The following is an 18,785-nucleotide window of genomic DNA, read 5'->3' as shown; positions in this document are numbered from 1 at the left end:
GAAGAGCTAATAGTTGTTGTCTTCGAATAGTCATTTTCTATTTATTTCTATTTCTATTCTATTATATAGGTTTTGAGAGTGTTTTCGTATTATTATTTTTGTTTATCACTGATTTCTAACTTTCAACAATGAATCAGTCAAAAATGAGTGTTGCTGAGAAATAGCATTAGTGCTATTAGTATACAGAAATAAAAAAGAAAAAAGCATGTACAGTTTATAATCTCTTTACCTGAAAAATACCTATTGACATTTTAAAAAACTAATCCATGTACATTTTTGGAATATTCAACTAATTGCTCAAAAAGTTTGTAATGAGAATCAGGGCTTTCCTCTCTGTTCCCCTGTCCCTCTTCCCCAAATTGTTATTTTTAACAAAATTTTTATGTATTGTTTGATCACATTTTTCTGGAGGGGGAAATATCCATACACCAAAAAACAAGAGAAAAATTAACTAATGATTCTAGCCTGGTGTTAGTTGGCTCAGGCAATAAATCCCACCTCTGTCTCCCTTTAGCTCTTATCTGAATTCCCAAGTTTCCAACTCATTGGCTTTGTACGAAGATGACCTAAATTATACCTTGTAATCTATTTTAGAATATATAGCTTTTTATAAATCTTTGAGTTCAAATACCCATCTTTCTTTCCACTCAAATTAAAGGTGCATTTAAAAAGGCTCAGCATTTCCTAAATACTGACTGTATGTTCATTTTGTTGTAGTCCCAATGCACAGTTGCATCGTTCCACAGATTATCCACGATGCTAAAAATTCTCCCCACACTTGCATTTGACATAGGAATTGAAATAGAAAACTGAACCCATTTAAACAAATTTAGAGCTGCAGTTTCAGTGCTAAAAACAAGTTTTGATTTTTTTAGTGTTGTTTCTTCAAGAGAAATGATCATCTCATGTCCAAAGCACAGACTTTCTCATAAAGAAAATTTGGAGTGGGCTTTTATTTTCATGATGAAAACATTCAGATGTGAATTACTTCATCAAAAGGAGGAGATGGCTCATGATCAGGCAAACACAAAGCACCCAGAGCAGTACATGGTAGAGTTTCAAAAAGAAATTACTTCTCTCTATATGTGAGAGCTCTTGTATTTATATTTAATTCTTCACAGGTAAACTTAATGACTACACAAACTGATAAATAGTTACTTTGCAATGTGTATAAATCTCCTGCTGAAAAACTTAATATTGATTTTTTTTCACCAGGAATTTTGGAGCTAAATTAAAGAAAAGAAATTTGACTGATAGAAGATTTTGTTTAATAAAATTCCCAAATACTGGGGTGCCTGAGTGGCTCAGTGGGTTAAAGCCTCTGCCTTCGGCTCTGGTCATGATCCCAGGGTCCTGGGATCAAACCCCACATCGTTCTCTCTGCTCAGCAGGGAGCCTGCTTCCCTCCTCTCTCTCTGCCTGCCTCTCTGCCTACTTATGATCTCTATCTGTCAAATAAATAAATAAAATCTTAAAAAAAATAAAATTCCCAAATACTATTTACCTTAAAAGAGAGTTGCAAAACAAATAATACATTATATGTAAATAAATTTAAAAAAAATTTTTTTAAAGATTTTATTTATTTGACAGAGAGAGAGAGAGATCACAAGTAGGCAGAGAGGCAGGCAGAGAGAGAGGGGAAACAGGCTCCCTGCTGAGCAGAGAGCCCGACTCGGGGCTCGATCCCAGGACCCTGGGATCATGACCTGAGCTGAAGGCAGAGGCTTTAACCCATTGAGCCACCCAAGCACCCCAATAAATAAAATTTTTTTTAAAAAGAGGGTTGCAAATGTCAGAGCTAAACAAGGATCCAAGAACTGCATGTTTTTATGAGAAAAATTCTGTATTATCACTACACAGTTGCATGTGGCCTCGGGCCATGTATTCAGACTGGGAGGTATGGCCACCTATGCTGCATTATAAAGAGGCACCATTTCATTGATGAAATGCTCAGAGATTCATGGCCAATCATTTCCATTGTACAAAGTGCTCTTGACTTTGACTAGAAAATCTGAACCTCAGCTCTACAGTACTTTGCAACTCTTGCCATATACTACTGTCTCTGTCATTCTTGTACCCTGGGTTCTGGATACATATGCTGTCCCCTAGCTTATAAAGGACAGACGTCTTGTGCAATATACAGATAACACATCTGTATAATACATATATAATACGTGGGACTTATTAAAGATGTTACCTTCTATTGCCAGGACTCCAGTTTCATTGGAAATAACTTCTACCAGGACTTTTTTGGCCTCCAATATGTCACCCCTATAACTGTTCCTAGTTCTGATGGTCTGAAGTAGATCTGGGGTACTGACTATGGAAATCAGCCTTTTGAACCCCACAATCTCATGAATATCCAGAAGGTACTCCATCCGCCACTCTTTACTCAATGGACTACTAAGTCATCATGGTTTGGCTCCAGCTTATGTCTTGATTTGGCAGCACTGCATAAGTCTTTTGCAATTCCTGTGTTCATTCTATTATTCTTTTTTTGATGGGGTAGCTATTTATCCAAAGCTAGAAGACTACTTCTCCTATACTTCCTTCTAATGAAACATCTCTCCATAATTTAGGTCAGTTATAATCTTTCACTGTCTGCTTGAGAATTGGCCCTTTCAAAATAATCTGGCTGCTTTTGCCATTATAAGAGCTGAGTTGCATGGAATATATGCTGAACAATCCAGGGGACACCATTTGCATGGTAATCTGAGTGTCACCCCTCGGGTTGAGCTATGTGGTTCTCTCACTGAACACTAAGGAGTGCTGCATCTAAGCAAGACATAAATGGTCAGAGAAGGTATCCCAGAGGTAATGTAAAGGGATACTTCTGACAAGTCATTTAGATGTCAGTCATTTCCCTATCTGTGGATTTTATCACACCATGGTATAATTTGTTATTTTATTTCTTTGTCTCCTCAGTTATACCATGAGCTTCATGAAGGTAGAGATTACTCACATTCTGTCATCAAGTGGATAGCAAAGCACCTGACACATTTTAAGACTGTTGAAAGAATAGGCTCAAAGACATTCAATGGTGTGCCAAATATCAAGAAAAGGAGGTAAATCTGGGGGTGAGCGACTCAAATGGTAGATGTCATGTAATTCTTGCCCCAGCAAAAGTCATATGCTTATATCAGTATCTATAGGTCTGTATCTTAGACTTGCTAAAGATGAAAAAGGTCATCAAACTTTGAGGTTTCGAGTCCAATTTCAAAGTCTGGAAGTTTCAAGTCCAAAGTTTCAAGTCCAGCCACCCGCTCTTGTGCAGTCACCACATTTTCCATAGCTCTTTAAGATGCTTATCACCTTGAGGCTGCCAGTCCATCTTTTAGTAGAATAATACACAATAAAAATCATGATGCCCTCTAGTAATGCCATGACTAGCATTAGTACTTATATCTGCTGTATAGGTATATGGCAAAGGATAGGGCACATGAATTTGATTTTCACATAGAAATGCACCTAGGACTGAAGAAACCTTTGCTGGGGAAATCTAAAATATTTCCTAAGAAGTATGCCCTAAGAAGTATGAATATACTCTAAGAAATGAGAAGGAGGAGGCAATAATATGCATATATTAGTAAAACCCAACTTAGACAAAGCAAAAATTTATATTCAAGCTGTACTATTAAGTCTTCAGGACCAATTTCACTGGCAACTTTAAGAATAATGAAATAACAATATGCAATGAGAATAGCTGCATATTAGCTTCAGAAATTAACCCAGATTTTGATCATTCAAATCTTTTTCTCCTTGGTCCCTGTTTTGTTTTGTTTTGTTTAATAGTGAGAATCAGACAACCAGCCCTCAATTACCAGATCACCAATAATTTGTCTATTTTTAATACACATCTACCAGGATATAAATTCCACAAGTGCAGGGACTATGCTTATTAATTTCTTCATTCTATTAGTCATTCATGCAAATCTATATTTTTTAACTTCCATATTTCAAGCATTATAGCAGATTCAAGTATCCACTGATATGCTAAATGGGCATAGTTCCCACCCACATAGAACTTATAGCCCAGTAATGCAGTTCAGAATACAGATATTGAATACATAACTATGCAGCTACAGATTTCAGGTGCTACAAGGAAAAATAATGTGGTGTCATGGATAACAGTATGGCTAGATTTCTATATTCAACAAAATGCCAGTTAAAAAAAGGTGAAGTGAAGACATGTTTACTAAAATAAATACGGGAAAAATTAATCACCAAAAAACTGTCAGTTATTGAAAACTCTAGAAAATAATCTTCAGGTGCAAGGAATGTGATCTCTAATTGAAGTGAGCATCAAAGAAAATGGTGGATGAGTGGGTAATATAAACATGAACACTGAGTCTATAAATCAAAAGTAATAACATTTGTTGTAGTAAACACATAAACAGAAAACTGACTTCAAAATTTCAGATTAAAAAAATCATAGAACCATAATTTATCAGTTGGAATGAGTGGTATTAATGGAGTAAAAGTTCTAGTGTCCTAATATTTTCAAAGAAAATAGTAAAACAATTGAATAATTACAAATTATAGTAAGTTAAATATGAATGTTATTTCTAATATTACCACAGGAGCAGAAACAAAGGGTCTAAATTTTATACTAATAATGGGATGAAAACATTATTTAAAATATTCAGTAATAAAATAACAAAGAAAAGAGATAAAAACAGAGACCACAAAGTATAAAATAATATGGTAGAAATAAATCCACAAATATAAGTAATTAGGCTGAGTACAAATGGACTCAATGCTCTAGTTTAACAAATAAGATAACCAGGAACAAAAAGTCTATACTGTTTATAAGGAATATGTCTAAAATAAACATGGTTATGGAAAATGTTAAAAGTGATTGGGTGGAAAAAGACATGCCATCATATCCTAATAAAAAGAAAAATTGATATAACTATATTAATAACCAACAAAAGGAGACTTCAGGCAAATACAGTTAGCAGAATTAAAAAGAATTACATCAGAGCTCAGTAAAGCAGAGGGGGGGGAAGGGGACAAGGAGATGGTGATGGCTGTTCCACAGCAAGCGTGGACTGTGGAGCAGCTGCACAGCAAGCTGCTACCCAAGAAGGACATTATCAAGTTTCTACAGGACCATAGTTCAGCTTCATTTCTTGAAGAACATAAGTTATTAGAAACATTAAAAATGTGGCCAAGACAGCTTACAAGGACCATTTGGTTATAGCCTACAACCATTTTTTTGAAAGGAAGCATTTCAAGGGTACTGAAAGTTTAAGTAATATGTCTGAGCAGGTGAAAAATGTGGAGCTTAAAGAAGATAAACCCAAAGAAACCAAGTCTGAAGACACTCTGGATGAGGGTCCTCCAAAACATATAAAACCTGTTCTTTAAAAAGGAGATAAAACCAACTTCCCCAGAAGGGAGATGTTGTTCATTGCTGGTATACAGGAACACTACAGGATGGGACTGTATTTGATACTAATATTCAAAAGAGTTCAAAGAAGAAGAAAAATGCCAAGCCTTTAAGTTTTAAGGTTGGAATAGGCAAAGTTATCAGAGGATGGGATGAAGCAGTCTTATCTATGAGTAAAGGAGAAAAGGCTCGACTAGAGATTGAGCCAGAATGGGTTTATGGAAAAAAGGACAGCCTGATGCCAAAATTCCACCAAATGAAAAACTTATTTTTGAAGTGGAATTAGTGAATACTGACTGAAACACCAATGCTTCAGATGTAAAGACATCAGCAACAGTAAAACATGGCCTTGAAGAAACTTATGTAACTAACTAGAACTGGTTAATACTGTAAGGGAAGAGTCGACAGGAAAATTCAAGAACTCAGATATTGTTTACCCAATCCCCACCTTTTAATATATGTAATCCATCATAATTCCCTAAAGTTTAAAATATTTTACTACAGCTGTGTAAAAAGAAATGACTTTCCTTTTACCTCATGTTGTAAACCAAAAGACTCAATAAAAACATATTCGGTGTCTTGCAAAAAAAAAAAATTACTTCAAAATGATTAAAGATTCAATGAACAGAATGTATAGCAATTTAAAAATTACATGCATATATTAGCAAAGTCTCAAATTATTCAAAGCAAAATTTGACAGGAATACAATGAGAATTTGATAGATCTCTAAAGTCAGAAAGTTCAACACTCCTTTCTTAGGGATTGATAGAAAAGCATTTAAAAATACAAGGATATAAAAAAACTGAAAAACATAATTAACAAAGTTGACTCATCAACTGCAGAATGTACATTAATTTCAATCTGCACAGATCATTTATAAATATTTAACACATACCAGGCCATAAAACATGTCTAAACACAAATCCTTCCAGATAATTAGAGACTCTTTCCCAACACATTTCACAAGACCAGCGTTATCCAGATAGCAAAACTAGACCAACATGTTGCAAGACAAGAAAACTGCAGAACAATATCCTTCACAAACATATGTGTAAATATGTTCAACAAAATTTTAGCAGATAATATCTAACAATATGTAAAAAAGATAATATGACCAATTTTGAATAATCTCAAGAATGCAAAAATGGTTTAGCATTTAAAGATCCAAGTATTCACCTTATTCACTAACAGACTACACAAACACACACACACACACAAACACACACAGTAACAACAACAATAAAACACATATATCAATAGATATAGGGATAAGCTTTTGACAAAACCCATATCCATTACCAATAGAAATTTCCCAGAAAACAAGGAATTGAAGAGATGTCTCTAATCTGATAAATGTCATCTCTGAAAAGCTTTCAGCTAACATTGTTTTTAATGGTGAAAAGAAAATGAAGGTTATCTCTTAAGATCATGAAAGTAAGGATATTCTCTCCCACCATTGTCCTAAAGATTCACGACAGCCCAGTAAGGTAAGAAAAAACTTGAATGACAACATTATTGGAAAAGAAGTAGTAAAGTAATCTTCCTTTACCAAACCCAGAGTGGTTTCTGTAAAATATCTTCTGGAATCTAAAATGAATAAGCTAATAAATCTAATATGTGAAGTTAACAAGGTTGTAGGGTAGAAGATGAATATACAGAATCAGTTGGACTTCTATGTACTAGCAATAAGTAATTGAAATAATGAAGATACCATTTAAACTAGCATTAAAAATATTACTTAGAGATGAATCTGAGAAAAATTATACAAGGCCATTAGACTGAAAAATAGATCATGGTGAGAGAAATTAAAGAAGCCCTAAAAAGATGGAGATGCCATGTTCCTAGATTAGATGACACAATGTTGTCATTTCTCTCTAAATTGACTTGTAGATTCAATGTAATATCAATCAAAATCCCAGGAATTTTTGGTAGGCTTATATTTGAACAGACTGATATTAACATTCATATTGAAATGTAAAGTATCCAGGGGGCCCCTGGGTGGTGCAGTCAGTTAAGCATCTGACTCTTGTTTTCTGCTCAGGTCATGGTCTCAGATTTGTGAGATCAAGCCCTGCCTCAGACTCTGAACTCAGCGAGAAGTCTGTTGGAGTTTCTGTCTCCCTCTCCCTCTGCCCCTCCCTGTGCTGGCTCTCTCTCTCTCCCAAATAGAGAAATAAATCTTTAAAAGAAATATAAAGTATCCAGAATCGACAAAACAACAATGAAAATAAAAGAATAAATTTGGAGGAAAAAAAAAGAATAAATTTGGAGGACTTTATAGGACCTTTTATTAAGAACATAAATTAACATGGGGCTCCTGGCTGGCTCAGTTGGGTAAGCATCAGCGCCAGTCTTGATCTGAGGGTTGGGGGTTCAAGTTCCCCATTGGGCTTCACTCTGTGCAAATTACCACATTTTGCAAACTGGTATAACATTATGTAGTAATGCTATAGTTGGGAAAGAAAACTAGTACACTTGAAAAAACACACATATCTTGTGATTTAGTCTTTCCATTTCTAAGAGTATTCCTTATAAATCTGCATGTTTATATACAACAAGAAACAAAATGCAAGAATGTTCAAAGCAGCATTTTTCACATTTTCCAAAAACTGAAAAGAGCCCTTCAATAGTAAAATGGATGAATGAATTGCCATATCAATAAACCATAGAATGTTACACAGCAATGAAAATTAATGAACTAGTTCTATGTGCAACAATATGGCTGAAACTTATAATCTTAATAGTGAATGGAAAAGAGCAAGTTATAGAAAATATATGCAGCATAATTGCATTTATGTAGTATTCCAAACAGGCAAGACTCAAGTATTTTTCTTGGGGATGCATACACAAGAACTAAAACTAAAGAAAAACAAGGAATTGCTCATAATTAGTGTCAAGGTAATGATTACCCCAAAGGAAAGGGAATAGTGGGAGGAGCCACATGTGGGAGTTTTGGAATATTGCTATTATTCTTTCATCTGACATATATCATATTTTCATGAGTGTTGCTTGTAGCTGTTTATTAAACTGAAAACACACTTTCACACATTTTACTAGATGCATTCATTTATTCTATTTTATAATATAAGAGTTTAAAAAACAAATACCACAAGGCTCTGTAAAACTTAAGGAGAAATATTTGGGTTTCTTTCCTGGCTTGGGCCAGACCTTATGATTTTAAAGCCCAAGTATTAGTCTCTTATGAGGTGTCATAGAGCCTACCAGCCAAAGGGTTGGTTTGGGGGATGGCATATGCATTTTTTTTTTTTTAAAGATTTTATTTATTTATCTGACAGAGAGAGATCACAAGTAGACAGAAAGGCAGGCAGAGAGAGAGAGAGAGAGGGAAGCAGGCTCCCCGCTGAGCAGAGAGCCCGATGCGGGACTCGATCCCAGGACCCTGAGATCATGACCTGAGCCGAAGGCAGCGGCCTAACCCACTGAGCCACCCAGGCGCCCCTGGCATATGCATTTTTAAACTTATTCCAGCATTACTCCTATGTCAAAACTTGGCTCTCCAAAAATCTCTATTCCTGCTTTCTACACTCACCTATACCTACAGGCGAAAAACTCAGGCCTCTAGACGGTAGCTCACAAGTATTAAGAGAAAATGTAGTGCTACTTGGAGCTGGAGGTAAAGAGTCCTAACTGGAGTGTAACCAGTTATGATGGAACACTTCACCTACTCAGTGGAGCCTGCAGATTGTCCCTTCATGCGAACTGACAGCACCTCAGAACGCTGGATTGGTTCAGCAGTGAAGCAAGGAAAACTGTGTCCAAGTGAAAATAATCTGATACACAAAAATTCTCTAAATCGTTATAATGGTAGAGAAATGTTATGGTTGGTGCAAAAGTAAGTCATTACTGGAGGCAAATGACTGAACTGAAGAAATTTGATTTCCCCTGGACTTTAACTTCATGGGTGGCTGCCTACAAGAAAACTCAATATATCTCTAAGACTTCAGCCTCTTTGCCAATTTGACTAAAATCAGCCTATAAAAACCAAATTACTTCATTCCATAAGAAAGTAGGAAAATATCCAAAGTGTCTATTTTCAATAAAAATTCAAAATTCTTTGAAGGCTATGGTTTCTTTGTCAAATTAGTTAGTAGAATCATAAATATTTCAATTTCTTATGCATACAAAGGGGAACATCCCCAGCTGAAAAGGTTAGTGTGAGATAAAGTTTACAAAGTCAACATCCAGGAGAATTATGTCTGGTCACTTGAAAAGTGCTTGATTAATGTCCACAATAGCCAAACTATGGAAAGAGCCAAGATGTCCATCAACAAAGGAATGGATAAAGAAGATGTGGTATATACACACAATGAAATATTACTCAGCCATCAGAAAGGGTGAATACTTACCATTTACACTGACATGAATGGAACTGGAGGGTATTATGTGGAAGAAAATAAGTCAGAGAAAGACAATTATCATATGGCTTCACTCATATGTGGAATATAAGAAACAGTGCAGAGGATCGCAGGGGAAGGGAGAGAAAACTGAATGAGAAGAAAGCAGAGAGGAAGACAAACCATGAGAGACTCTTAACTATGGGAAAGAAACTAGAGGTTGCTGGAGAGGGGTTTGCTGGGGGGATGAGGTAACTGAGTGATGGGCATGTGATGTGATGAACACTGGGTGTTAAATGCAACTGATGAATTGTTGAACTCTACATCTGAAACTAATGATGTACTATATGTTGGCTAATGGTGTTTAAAGAAAAAATAAAGTGCTGGCTTCTGCAATTAAAAAAAGTGACATAAAGAGAAAAAAAACAAGGGAAGATTCCAGTACCCATTCTGGTTTTAATTTCCGTTCCAGGCTGGCAAAGTGATGAATTTGTTGGATCCAGGGGAAATGTTACTGTCGAGAAAGGATCATGGATCATCGGTGTCTCTGTTGGTGCACCCTGGCTCAACATTCTAAAGGCAGAGTCAGTAGGATATTAGGGGAGATCTAGACATGACTCCCTGAGCATTCTTCCAATGGGAAAGCAGTCCACAATTACAGATTGGAAGTGAAATGTGGGGAGAACAGCTCAATTAAAGAGGAAACTGCTTGTCGTCCTGGACCATGCCTTTCTTTCATTCATCTATCTCCTAACCAAATGTACACTTCCTTTTTTTTTTTTTTTTAAGATTTTATTTATCTATTTGACAGAGAGAGAGAGAGAGAGAGATCACAAGTAGGCAGAGAAAGGAGGAAGCAGGCTCCCCGCTGAGCAGAGAGCCTGATGTGGGCCTCGATCCCAGGACCCTGAGATCATGACCTGAGCCGAAGGCAGAGGCTTTAACCCACTGAGCCACCCAGGCGCCCCAAATGTACACTTCCTAATGCAGTGTCCCTGTGAATCATTCACTCAACAATTATCAATTTGCTGACAAATAGGCAACTTGCTTATCATGGGAGAAAGCAACAGTATGGGATGTAAGTACTTCTTTCTGTAGTTATGACATCAGTCTACTCTATATAGATCCGAGAAGCTAGCACATCCATTTCAAACCACAAAAAAGATATCTTGCTTACATTAAGATATACCTTAATCTAGGAAGGTGACCATGAAAAATTATTAGCATGATGCTTCAGTACCTTATAAATAGTGAATGTTTTTCACATCTTTCTATAACCACTTGGCCCAGGTTTAAGAGAAGCAAGAAGAAAAATAGCTCATGGGGGTAAATCTGTTGTAGTACCTTAATTACATCCCAATCAATTGACTTGAATAAAAAGGTCATTTACTGACTTATCTAACTGCAGTCCCAAGAACAGGTTGGGCTTGAGGATGACCATCAACTTGTGGCTCTAGCTCTGATTCTGTGCAATTTTCCTGGCTGTGTCCCCTTCTAAGTAATGATTACATCTTTGTGCTTCTTCTCTCATGGAGAAAAACACATGTAGTCGTTCCTGGCTTCACATCCATTTGCCACAAGAAAGAAGGACAAAAGAGGAAGAAAGAAAATATTCCTATCAAAGACTTCCAAGCAAGTGTCCAAAGATCATCCTGATTGGGTTGTTTATATATTACTTGTTCATCTCTGGACCACTGATTGTGGATGAAGGAATAAAGTGGATTAATTAACACAAGCCAAGAAGGCTCAGCCTTGAAGCCAGGCAGAGCCCATTTTCCTCACAATTTCCTAAACGAGTAAGAGCTGAAGCCTGAACCAAAAGTTAGATGTCTAGGAAAGAGAAACATTATTCAGGGAAGGCAACCGTAAAGAGAGAGAGACTAAGAAAGAAAGAAAAATAGCAATAGTTCTTCAGTTTGGCTGCACATTAGAACTGTCGGGGGCATTTGCAAATCCTCATGCCCAGCTCAAAACACTGGGCCAAATAAGTCAGAATCTCTGGAGGGAGAGGGCAGGAGTTCTTAAACCTTCACAGTTGATTCCAGTGTGACTGCCATGAGATCATTGCACTTCATGGAAAGAGTTTATTACAGGAAGACAGAACTAATATCTGTCAGCTTCTCTCCTCACGTGGGGATTTTGAAGAGAGTTGAGTTGGTTTTTTCCCCAAGCTCTGGCAGCTTAAAGCCACCTGAGCTGACAGTTGTATTTCCTCTTACAAAGGGCTTACGCATAGTGGAATTATACTTTTCTAGCCTCACAATGAACAACACAAAGGTTACAACAGTGGCTAAATCCCATGTGGGAAGCACAGAGAAGGCCATTGTTAGCACTGCTTTTCCAGAGTGACAGAAAATAGAGGGGGATTACCAATGGGCTTAAAATACTGTTTCCTTCCTGCCACCGTTAGTGGTGTTTGTAGAGTGTGCAACTCTGCCTCCCTGAGCCCAGCACGGTCAGCTGGGGCATGGCTTTGTTTTGTTTTGTCCTCTGGTTCTCATCACTGTCCTTTCATCCATTCACTATTCATTTTCTCACTCTGTTTTTACTCTGTTCTGGATCCTATGTCTTCTTCCTGAGAATTTACCAGAGCAATCAGGCTGAATTACAAGAGAGAAACCAAAACCCCCTTCAGACTTTCCTGCTTTTCTTTCTTCTTTTTTGGGGGAGGGAGCAGTCTTCAGAAGAACAAAAATTTTCTTTCTTGTTTGACTTCTAAAACTGCTTGGGCTTCTTGTTGGAAAGTCTTACCTTCTCTTTCAGTTTGTTTTTAAAGAAAGATTACAACAAACAAAACTTCATGACAGAGGACACAATTTTCCAGAATGCAAGAGTCACTCAGACAGTAATTTTTCAAAGGCCCATGCTGGGACACATTGTGATGAAATTATCAGAGCACCAGGAAAAGAGAAGACCCTCAAAACTTCCAGAGTGGTAACATAGTGAGTCTCAAGCAAAAGATAGGGCATTGTTGTGGCGATGGACTTCTCAATAGCAACTTTGCTAGCAGGAAGGTAATGGTCTTCCAAGTACTGGAGTAAACGTTTCTCAAAAGTATCAGTAAGTGTGAGGTGTATCGTAAGCAGGTTTGGAAACAAGAACATAGAAAAAGTCAAATGATTAGAAAGCAAGAAGAGCACATCTAGTAGGGCCACCTTAATGGGTGAGGGAACCAGATCCTGGAGCGCCAACACTTTTCTTTTTAAAGATTTTATTTATTTATTGGACAGAAAGAGATCACAAGTAGGCAGAGAGGCAGGCAGAGAGAGAGGAGGAAGCAGGCTCTCTGCTGACCAGAGAGCCCGATACGGGGCTCGATCCCAGGACCCTGGGATCATGACCTGAGCCCAAGGCAGAGGCTTTAACCCTCTGAGCCACCCAGGCGCCCCACGCGCCAGCACTTTTCAAAAGAAGTTTAAGGGTCTTTATTCTAGTGCTTCACCATCAACCGAAATCAGCTGCTTCCTACATTTTGCTATATTCTCTCTCCTCTTCTGGTTATCCGTCTTCCTTTTCACTCCTTCCTTTATACCTGTTGGTTTTTCAGTTTCTTTTTCTTATATAAGTTGCTGGTCTTTTAAACGTGCATTGGTTCAAGTTTTTGAGAGACGAAACTTGATTCCTTCTGCTTCTCTTTTCATGACAAGGCACGTTATAGGTTGTTATGGATTAATCGGGTTCTCATCCGTAATTATCAACTGAAGAAGATAGGAGGATATAATACATTTAAAACTGTGACAAATTTGTCTTGTGTGGCAAGGGGTATGAACAAGGCATTTTTACTTTGAGCAGTGGTCCTTTAACAGTATCTCCTGAGAGCTTATTAGACATGCAAATTTGGAGGGCTTTACCCCAGGTCTACTCACTCAGAATCTCTGAGGGTGAATGTCAGTCATCTGTGTTTTGGCAAGCCCTGTGAGTGATTCTGACACACACTAGCATTTGAAAACCAGAGCCTTAGCAGGGGCTATCACAATATTATTGAATATTTCATTTACATAATCTCTCTGTATCTAAAGTTTTCTACTGTTAAGAGGCAACATTACTTCCCTTTCATTTTTTTTTCTGAAAATGTAATGGAATTTTGCATATTATCTTTTCTTAGCTATGGGTTGTGCATGAATGGAAAGCAGGTCTATAGTTAGATGAATGCACATTCTCCAATGAGACAACACTAATACACACAAAACTTCCAGCACGTTATACAAATGCTATATGTAGCAATAAAAGTTTCCTTGCATATTTCCAGCCATGAGAAACTCATTCCATTTGGTTTAATTTGACCAACTCTCCCAGTCAAACATCCATACTCTTCCCACTAGAGTAAGACAGAATGAATGTAGATTTGACTCTCACTTACTGAGAATCTAGTATATGCCTCATTATCTCTTTTAGATCTCCCAATTACTCTTTGTATTAGGCATTTTTACATCCGTTCTGTGTGTAAGTCCTTGGAACATTTGTAGACACCCTTATGTATTTCTTTCCAAGCAAAACAACCCTAGTTCTGTCAGTTGCTTCTTATATGATACAGTTTTAAAGCCTTTCAAAATTCTCTTGCTTTCCCTAGATGCACAGTTCCTCATATTTCAATATTTAAATATTACACATGTAAGCAATGGTCTGACACATGTGGCATATTACCTCTTTTATTCTGGATAGAGTATTCCTATTAGAGAAATCTAAAATTATCCTCAATTCCCAACCATATAACTGTGGTTCATATAAACTGATGTCATCACAGGTCTCCCCTGACATGATTTTTTTTTTTAAACTGAAGTGTATTTTACATCTGTTCCTATTAAATATCATTTTAGTAGTTCTAGTCATCATTCCAATCTGTCATGATTTCTTTGAACTTTGATTCTATCTTCCTTTCTTTTTATTAGCTATTCCTCCCATATGTCTATCATCTGCAAAGCTTATAATCGTGCTTTTATGTCTTTGTTCAAGTTGTTGATAAAAATGTTGAGTAGAACAGATTCCCATAATAATGCACATAATACTAATATTTTATATTTGCATGGTGCTAAAGCATTCACAAAGCATATTCATATACATAATCTCATTTGATACTATAATCCTGGATGGTAGGAAGTGCAACCTTATTTGCTTTTCCTCTCATTATGGATAAAGAAATGATGCTAAGAGAACATGAGTTACACCACTACTGGTAGAGTTAGTAGTATAACTTAGATGTTTTAAGCGGGTTTTGTTTAAGAAGGCAGCAGGAACCCAAGTGTGAAGGAAAGGCTTGTGGGGTCAGGAACAACTAGCAGCCAAAATGAAGGCGAAGATGCTGAGCCAGAACCCGGACAACTATGTCCGAGAAATCAAGCTGGACTTACAAAGAATTCCAAGAAACTGTGATCCTACTTAATTTTTTTGAGGTCCCACAAGAATACTTAAGAGCTTTAAAGGCACCAAACTGGAATGTGTATTTACGAAACCATTGTTTGCTTTCCTGGATGGTCACCGAGATGGAGTCAGTTGCTTGGCAGAGCATCCAAAGACCCTGGCTGCTGCTCTTCCTGGGGCATGTGATGGGGAGGTTAGAATTTGGAACTTGACTAAATGAAAATGTATCCGTAGGGCGCCTGGGTGGCTCAGTGGGTTAAGCCTCTGCCTTCAACTCAGGTCATGATCTCAGGGTCCTGGGATCGAGGCCCGCATCGGGCTCTCTGCTCAGTGGGGAGCCTGCTTCCCCCTCCCCCCTTGCCTGCCTCTCTGCCTACTTGTGATCTCTCTCTCTGTGTCAAATAAATAAATAAAATCTTAAAAAAAAAAAGAAAATGTATCTGTATAATGCAAGCACATGAGGGTTTTGTACAAAGAATATGTACTTACTTTTGTGGGACTTCTTTTTCTACTATTGGTGATGACAAAACTGTGGAGCAGTGGGAAATGGATGGACCAGGCAATGGGGGAAGAGGAGAAACCATTGCATACCACATTAGGAAAGACAGTGTGTGGGGGAATTGATCATCACTGGAAAGAAACTGTTTTTGCTTCATGTGGACAGCAAGTTAAACATTTGGGATAAACAAAGAACAAGTCCTATATGTCCAATGACCTGGGGATTCCACAGTATAACTAGTATTAAAGTTAAGCCAATTGAGATGTTTATCTTAGAAAGTTGTGCTTCTAACAGGAATATAGAACTATATGATATGAGGCATGTCAGCCCTCTGAAAAAGGTCATCTTCGATATGAGAACAAACACAATTTTTGGAGCTCTATGGAAGCTTTCGTTTTTACTGCTGCAAATGATTAGAACGGTATAGTTTTGATATGCATGTACTGGACATTCCCTTAATGGTACATATGGATCATGCATCTGTGGGGCTTGATATGGATTAATTTCCCACTGGGAAAGAGTTATGTGTGCTAGTTTTGATAAATCTATTTGGATCTTTCCTGTGGACAAAAGTAGAAGCAGGGAAGTCTATCACACAAAGAGAATGCAACATGTTAGCTATGTAAAATGGACTTCTGACAGCAAATATATTATATGTGGGTCTGATGAAATGAACATTTGTCTATGTAAAGCCAATGCTTCTGAAAAATTGGGTATGCTTCCATCGGGAGAAAAAGCAGCCAAAGATTATAACCAGAAGTTGAAGAAGACATTTCGATATCATTCTCATATAAAACACATTGCTTATCACTGACATCTAAAAAATCTGTCTACAGCCAGATTCAGGAACAGTGCATCATGAAAGAAGCTCATCAGTGAAAGGAAATGAATGGTCTCAAACATAGCAGGGTTTGTGTCGATCGTGTCAGAGAAAAAGAAACACATAGTGACAGTTGTGAAATAACCCTTGATACTCCTACCAATCCTGATATATAATTGTTTGTTGCATTTTAATTTTTTAAAAGATTCTACTTATTTATTTAACGGAGAGAGAGACACAGCAAGAGAGGGAACACAAGCAGAGGGAGTGGGAGAGGGAGAAACAGGCTTCCTGCAGAGCAGGGAGCCCGATTTGGGGCTAGATCCCAGAACCCTGGGATCATGACCTGAGCTGAAGGTAGAGGCTTAGCAACGGAGCCACCGAGGCTCCCCTGTTTGTTGCATTTTAAAATTTTATTTATTTATTTACTTGAGAGAGAGAAAGATTGAGAAGGAAGGGAGAAGGAGCAAAGGCAGAAGGATAAGAGGACTCCATATTGAGTGCAGAGCATAATGAGGGGCTTGATGCCACAACTCTGAGATCATGACCTAAGCCAAAATCAAGAGTTAGAGGAAGCTTAACCAACTGAGCCACCCAGGTGCCCCTATTTGTTACATTTTGATTTGCAAACTCTGAAAGTAAAAGTACTGGCTTTTCTGAGCCGCTAAGGGTAATGGAGAAAAGATGAGAGCAGAGCTGAGTTTTCTAGGACAAGCATGAGTTAGCCAGATGGACATGAGGGATAAAGGGCATCCAGGCCAGAAGAGTAATTATACAATGAACAGAGATATGGGTATGGGGGGAGTGTTGGAAGATGATGGAGAATTAGAGACAAACAATTTAGAAATGTTTTCTTTTACTGATGGTATCGCCCTACTCGTAATGTTAATTAACCATGTCCTGATGAAAATCTTAAATATCTTTAATTTTTTTAAGAGGAAACATCAACACTTCAATTATTTCCTTTTGACTTTTTTGCATTTAATTTCTCTGGGTTTTAGATTTAAGAAACTAAGATGGTAAATTAAGAAAAAAAAGGAAAGTTGTGTCTTGATTGAGTTACCTAACTTTATTTGCATAGCTATGTACATTTTAAAATAGAGCACAACATCAAAACAAACAATAATATCCCTGCCATGTTATGCAGAGGTATGATTACACAATTTAAAACTCAATTTTATTGTGCATACGTGAAGACTGGTTTTTGATTGCTCAGGTTTTTTTCCCCAAACTCATAACAATTTCATTCTTCATCTTAAAGTTCTAAGGTTCAACTATATTTGAATTATCCATAAAAGAAATCATAAGTACTTTCTCTGTAGGAAAATATCCCCCCATACTTCATAACCTGAAAATGACTAAAGCAATTTGTACACTAAAAATGGGGGGGGGAACCTCTTTGTTCTCAGACAAGCGCAAGGGAGCTTGAGAATCAAAGAATAATTTCTTGAAAGAAAAGGTTAAACAGGTCAAAAAAGAAGGTGATAGTGGATGTTGTTTTGAAATGCTAACAATAGCAACCCTTCCTACTTGCCTCCGGTTACATGGTGTCAAAGCTGTCAGAGGCTAGCATCCCAGGATCTCTCTGCAGACCCTCTTTAAGAGCCATAAAGACCCAGTGTTCTCCATCGACTTGCTTCTACTTTAGAGTGAGAGAAACACACACGATGAAAGGAAGGTTAAAATCTAAGGCAGACAACAAGGAAGCAGCTGAAAGGGCTTGTTCACCCTGCAGTGTAATGAAAGATGTTGGTTCTGAGGTGGAACTTATACTTTTTCAGAGACTTCTGGTTGCCTAGAAGTTTGCAATCAAAGAGGAGTCAGAGTCTGATGTGGTTGCAAGGAAGTGGTACCTATATTGCATCACTCCCCCATGATAGAAGGGCCACACAAGGCACATGTATTGAATTGGGAACCTCTGGTAAGTTCCCCAACAGAAGGCTTCCAGTTGTGTTCTGCCGAAGCAGTCAACTCCAAAGGGACTGGCATACCAACTATAAACAGAACGTGACTGAGACGCGTGGCCTTTTCCTGCCACTTCTGTTCTGTTCTTTGCCAGACAGTTCTGGCAAGCCCTGTCTGTGTACACAGAGCGTTTTACCATGTTGTGAGGAAACCTCAAAGTCTAACTCTCTATGAAATGGGTCTGGTTAAAGATCTCTGGACCTCCTAATCATACTATATGAGACAGTCTTATCTAGAAAATGAGCCCACATTTAAATGGGACCTCAGTTAGGTATGAATAATGGTATAGATATTGAAAACCACTAACACATTTCAAAATAGGAGTGTGTGGAACAAAAAGATAGCCTTAAGAAGATATGGACACACTCAACGTTAGATACCATGCACTGAGATATT

At 37.6% G+C, this 18,785-nt stretch overlaps 2 pseudogenes; both read left to right on the top strand.

Annotated features, from left to right (window-relative positions):
• The first annotated feature begins 4,916 nt into the window (after positions 1-4,916).
• LOC125097664 (peptidyl-prolyl cis-trans isomerase FKBP3-like) lies at positions 4,917-5,937 on the top strand (annotated as a pseudogene).
• A 7,217-nt stretch (positions 5,938-13,154) lies between these two features.
• Positions 13,155-16,568, top strand: LOC125097661 (DDB1- and CUL4-associated factor 13-like; annotated as a pseudogene).
• The last annotated feature ends 2,217 nt before the right edge of the window (positions 16,569-18,785 follow it).

The sequence above is a fragment of the Lutra lutra genome, chromosome 1, assembly GCF_902655055.1.
Source record: "Lutra lutra chromosome 1, mLutLut1.2, whole genome shotgun sequence".
Lineage (NCBI taxonomy): Eukaryota > Metazoa > Chordata > Mammalia > Carnivora > Mustelidae > Lutra > Lutra lutra.
Note: the sequence above shows the minus strand (reverse complement) of the source record. Positions and strands in the feature narration are given on the sequence as shown.